Genomic DNA, 6,331 nt, shown 5'->3' with positions numbered 1-6,331 from the left:
CTACCACTGAGGGAGAAGATCACGGTGGCCAGCATAACGAGAAACGTGCATCCTGAATACAACAGAGAAAGGAGGCAAGCGAGAGTATACAAGCTCTACGCAAGGCCTACGAAGGACCAAAAAAAGGAGGTCAGATACACCGACGCAGCAAAGTACAAGAACAGAGCGGCCCACGGTATCAGCGTGATCAGCGGTCTCGGTAAACACTCGACATCGACTGCGCGGAAGAAACGGCGATAGCCCTTCAGAGGAAAGTCATATCACAGTCATCACGGACTCACAAACAGCATGCAGAAATTACCAAAAGGGCTGCATTTCCAAACAAGCTCTGAGCATCCTCGAGAAACTAGACAATTTTCAAGAACTATGCATTGTCTGGGCCCCGGGACACGAGTCCCTGGCGGGTAATGTAGCGGCTAACACCGCTGCCCGAGATCACATTTTCCGGGCTATCCCACCGGGTTCACGAGCCCCGGTAGACCAACACGATAGCGTCCCGAAAAGATATGCCGATATCCTGAGTCACTAGAGATTGGGTACGTAGGAGGATCTACCGACCCCCGCATCCCAAGCTGACAAGAGGCGGTGATATTCCACAAAATACAGACCGGCACATTTCCGCACGGCACCCTCCTAGACGCCATGTATCCTACGAGCTATACTTACAAGTGCGCCTTCTGTTTTGCGCCCAATACCCTCTACCACATGGTATGGGAATGTGGACAAAACCCATCGACACCACGCATCACCGGACCAACCGTCGAGCAGTGGGAGGCCCAGCTGACAAGCCCGAGCCCTGAAGACCAGAGTCGTCTGGGGAACAGGGCCAAGCTATCGGCTCAGGCCCGCGGCATCCTGGACTAGGGACGCCGCCCACCTCGGACGATTTCACCGTCATCTGATTTCTGTAGATTAAGTTTATTCCTCCCGCTTGTAGTAGACAACACTCAATTTACGCTGTTATGTATACATGTATAGATATATATGTACACTTGGACTCCAATGACACAAGATATATCTTTTCGCTTTCCCCGAGTTCTGTAATGTTCACAAAATGTGGACTCATGCGTGGTCTTTCGAAAGGACCACCAAATATAAGAAAATTAACAACTCTGCGCCCAACATACTTGGAAAGCACCAATAGAGATACCGTATTTTCGTGCATATAACCCGCACACCTAACTTTGAACTCCACGAAAAAGAAAAAGATAACCTCGCGTATAACCCGCACGCTTATCCGAAAAAAATGAGGACTAGGAAGTTACAACTATGCGCAGCCATCATTTCGTTTTCAAAACTAATTTATTTCAAAACGCCCGCCGCAACGTTGTCAGCGCTGTCGTCCGATTCACTGCTGCCATCCGAGGCTTCGTCGCCGCTCTCGAAGACGTAATCGTCTTCGGAACCATCTCGCAGCAGCTCTTGCTTGCTTGCTTGCGCTTGATCCTCACCCGTGGCGCTTACCCACTACGGGAGATTGGCCAAGAAGCCGGCGGTTAAAGGTTAAACGGAAGGGGATGGATGGATGGATGGAAAACTTTAATGAACGTCCTGAGGTACGCGACTCAGCGCGCAGCGGGCCGCTCCCACGTTGGGACAGTCAGGCCATGCCCGACCGCCGCATCGTGGGCCCTCTGGACAGCCCATAGTTGCGCCCCGGCATCGGGGCTCTTGATAGCGGAGAGCCACTTGTCCTCATTTATTTGTTCCGTGCCTCGTAACGAGGGGCAACGCCAGAGCATATGGTCTAAGCTAGCGGAGTCATTGCAGTGCCTGCAAGAACTACTGGCATAAGTGTCGGGATAAAGCTTGTGTAATAAAGCCGGGCTGGGATACGAGCCTGTTTGCAATAATCTGAGGGTCAATGCCTGCGCTCTATTTAACTTCTTGTGAGGAAGGGGAAAGTCTCTCCTGCCGAGATAAAAGTACTGCGTAATTTCATTGTATGTTGTTGGTTGATCTCTGTTCTCCACCACTCCTGGCTGGCCGGGGAGTTCTCCATGGTCGCGGAAAGCGAGACCTCGCGCCTTGGAGTGGGCCAGCTCGTTGAGGTTTGTGGGGCCTCCCATGATGGATCCCATGTGAGCGGGGAACCACGTGAGAGTGTGGGTGGCAATGCTTTTACCGTCGAGGATGCGACAGGCTTCTTTACACACGGCGCCAACGCTGAAGGCGCGGATGGCTGCCCTGGAGTCGCTGAAGATGTTGGCATGTTTCTCGTCCAGGAGGGCCAAGGCAATGGCCACTTGCTCGGCCGCACATGACGACGTGCCTCGTACCGAAGCTGCGTTAACGGTCGAACCCTTGTGGTTGATGGACACTACTGCGAAATTTTTGCTCTTGCCATATTGGGCCGCGTCAACGAAGCAGCTGCCGCCAGGGAGTTCTGTCGCCCGGCGTAGGAGCGCCACGGCCCTGGCCTTCCTTCTTTCCACGTTGCGCTGGGGATGCATATTGCGTGGGGCGGGGGATATGATGATGTGGTCTTTCTGCTCTTTCGGAAGGCCCTGGTAGGAGTCTTTGACTTTAGCCGGGGGGACGCCCATCTCTGTTAGGAGTCGTCTGCCCGCCGTGGTGCCGGAGAGTCTGAGAATCTGTGCCCTTTCTTGTGCTTCTGCAATTTCTTCTAGTGTATTATGAATACCCAACTGCAGAAGTCGGTCGGTGCGTGTGTAGTTTGGTAGTCCGAGCGCGCTCTTGATTCCCCTCCTTATCATGGCATTTAGTTTGTCTCGCTCGGCCCTCTTCCAGACGTGCATGGCCGCTACGTACGTGAAATGGCATAACAAGAAAGCGTGGACTAGCCTTATCAGATTCTCTTCACTCAGGCCTCTCCTTCTGTTAGCTACCCGCTTGATTAGACCGATGACGCTATCCGTCTTCTTTGCTAGTTTGTGAATGGTGATGCTATTTGTGCCCGCCCCTTCGAGTGTCATTCCCAAGATTCTAATGGACGCGACTTTGGGAATCGGATCTCCGCACTTGATGTAGAGATTAATGTCAATTTCGGTGGGGGGTTTCCAGTTCTGTGGCTTGCGGCCCTTTCTAGTGGGGCTGTAGAGAAGGAGTTCCGATTTCTTTGGGGAGCACCGGAGTCCCGTGTCTGTTAGAAAGCGCTCTGTAGTGTCGACAGCTTCCTGGAGAGCGGCTTCGACTTGTCCGTCACTGCCTCCCGCGCACCAGACAGTGATGTCGTCCGCGTAGATCGTGTGACCGATGCCCTGGATCTTGCCTAAGTATCTCGAGAGGTCGACCATTGCGATGTTGAAGAGGAGCGGTGAGATGACTGACCCCTGGGGGGTGCCTCTTCCACTCAGCTCCATTTTCTCTGATTCCAAATCTCCAGCCTTGAGGATGGCGCATCGTTTGCTCAAGAAAGACTTGACGAAGGCATGGAAGGAAGAGCCCAGGTCGAGTTTGGAGATGGCGTCGAGAAGGAACTCGTGACGGATGTTATCAAAGGCCTTCTCCAGGTCCAAACCAAGGATGGCTCTCGTGTCCCGAGTGCAGCGTTCCAGGATTTGGACCTTGATAAGCTTCATGGCGTCCTGGGTGGATAGGCCTGGCCTGAAACCTATCATGTTGTGAGGGAAAAGGTCGTTGGTCTCGATATACTCGGCAATTCTGTTATGGATGGCGTGTTCGGCCACCTTCCCTACACATGATGTCAGTGAGATGGGGCGGAGGTTGTCCAAGCTCGGCGGTTTACCGGGCTTTGGGATGAGTATGACCTTCGCCACTTTCCATTGTTCCGGTACAATTCCCTCCTCCCAAATGCGATTTATCTCATTTGTGAGAAACTCGACTGATTCGTCCTCTAGGTTTCTGAGAGCCTTGTTGTTAATGTGATCAGGGCCGGGTGCCGACCTACCATTGAGGTCATGTAGGGCGCGGCGGATTTCACTGACTTGGAAAGGCTCGTCCAGCACAGAGTTCGGCTTCCTTAAACGGAAGGGGGAGATGAAAAAAAAAACTAGACGGAAAACTAAATCAGGGTGAAGTATAGTGTTTATGATAATTTGGAAAGATATTTACAGGGCAGAGACAGAGTTAAAATCATTGTAATTGTATAAAAAAAGCACAAGAATTTTGGTGGTATTAGAATAATTTCGAAACACCAATTATCGATTTAATGAGTTATCCAACTATTTATTTCGAGAATTAACTGGGTAGTCTTTTTGTGTCACAGATATAGTCACAGAGGGCCACGCAGATGTTCCTGTGGCTAAAGCCTATTGAAGAAGCCCCGAAGGAGAGGATATTTTCAGTAGTTAGTGAAATACCCAATTTACGGAATGAAAATTCGAATTTTTCCCTCTGATTCCTAAAGCGATGACAAAATAATAAAAACTGGTCAATGTTTTCGGGTTCCTGGCAGGTAGGACACAGAGGGGACGGTGCCAGACCGGACCTGTGTAGGTAAAAATTTAATGGTGGGATTCGGCAGCGTAATTTTGTTATGGAGATCTCTAATTTACGTGTGGGGCACCATTTATTGTCCCACGAATAGGACAAATGATTAAATTCCGACATTTGGATTTTCAGTTTTGTAGAATCTTGTAATAGGGAAAATTTTCTAAACCTAGCCGCAGTGACATAAGCCGAACTAGGCATGACAGACATAACTGGTCCATCAAGAGATACCCGCGCAAGTGTGTCAGCCAGATAATATACCACAATGGCCTGGAACCCATACCAATCGTACCAGACTTAAGTTAGGAGGGGTTAACAATTTAAATGTATTGGTTACAGTAGTGTCTGCAGATGAAGTGAGCGATGTACATACTGACAGTGAATCAGTCACTATAACCACTGTTGAGCAATTTGAAGGAAGTTTCCGCAGAGCTAACATAATCGCTGCTAGTTCAGCCAAAAATATGGATGTGAAATCCGGAAGGCGTACTGCATAAGACCAGGATAGTGATTCGGAGAAAATACCCACACCCGCTTTCTCTTCATTCATTGACGCGTCAGTCGCGATCACGTGATCTATTCCTAGTTGCGTTAAATGATCTTGTAACATGCCGTTTAAGTATGTAGTGGGCAGGAGTTTGGCATTCGATGGAAATATATCGTCAAATTCAATCATTATATTAGGTAAGGGTTTGTCTGAGCAAGCGATCTCGCGTATATTAACATTTAATGGATAGAGCTCAGCTTGTACAAAACTTGAGGTCGAAGTAGGCGGGACCAATGCTCATCGAAAAATGCCTTCATTTCCCTAATAAATACAAATTGTGATCTTCTCAAAGAAGATGCATAAATGTTTAAATATGTTTTTACCGTTAGAATGCGGAATCTGCAGGGAAGTGTAGGCAGTCGTGCTTCTTGATATAAAACATTGTTAGCTACAAATTTTGGCAAACCGAGACAATTCCGAATTGCCTCCCGCTCTAGAAGAACCAGGGGGTTAATTTTGTACGCTGGCCCACCAGAGAATAGCACGCATCCAAATTCCAGTATCAGACGAACATACATACGATAAATCATCATTAAAGTGTCTCTGCGTAGCCCAGAGCGATGTCGGCCAAGTTTGCTTATCATGCCAACCGCGCGTGTCGCCCTAGATTTAACATGATCGATGTGATTTCGCCAGCTCAGGTTTGTGTCGTATATTACACCGAGATATTTGATAAAGTCAACTTGCGGAATAATTTCCTGATGATATTGGAGAGAGATATTAATTGGTACATTCAATGGAAACACAAGAAAAGCGCTTTTGTTAACATTGAGCGACATTCGAATATTCGCAAACCAGGCTTCAAGTGTTCCCAAGTATGACTGTAGTGTACTCTGTAATGAGTGAATATCACTCGCAGACGCAAAGAATGCTATGTCATCTGCATAGACATATACTTGTACACTACCGCACAATGGGATTGAACTTAGTAAAATGTTAAACAAAATAGGAGAAAGGACAGATCCCTGGGGAACTCCTCTTGTTTGACTATATTTTTGTGTCACCAAGCCACGCTGAGAACAATAAAATTTTCTATCCGTTAAAGATTCATGTATCCGATTGATAATATATCGAGGAAAATCCATGCTATTTAAAACGTTTAGGAGTATGACATGTTCTACACTATCGTAGGCTTTAGCTAAATCAAGGGTCACTAAAGCTGCATACTGCCGCCTGTGCCGTGCAAGCTTAATGCGTTCCTCTAAATCGACATGGGCGCACCATATCGAGCATCCGGGTCTAAATCCAATCTGACATGGGCTCAATAATGTATTATCCGTAAAAAATTTCATAATAAGAATGTGCAATACCCTTTCTATTAATTTCATAACATTTGAGGTTAATGCGATTGGTCTGATATTATCTGGGTCC

Source organism: Dermacentor silvarum, chromosome 2 (assembly GCF_013339745.2).
Source record: "Dermacentor silvarum isolate Dsil-2018 chromosome 2, BIME_Dsil_1.4, whole genome shotgun sequence".
Taxonomy (NCBI): Eukaryota; Metazoa; Arthropoda; class Arachnida; order Ixodida; family Ixodidae; genus Dermacentor; species Dermacentor silvarum.
This window is presented reverse-complemented; position numbering follows the sequence as displayed.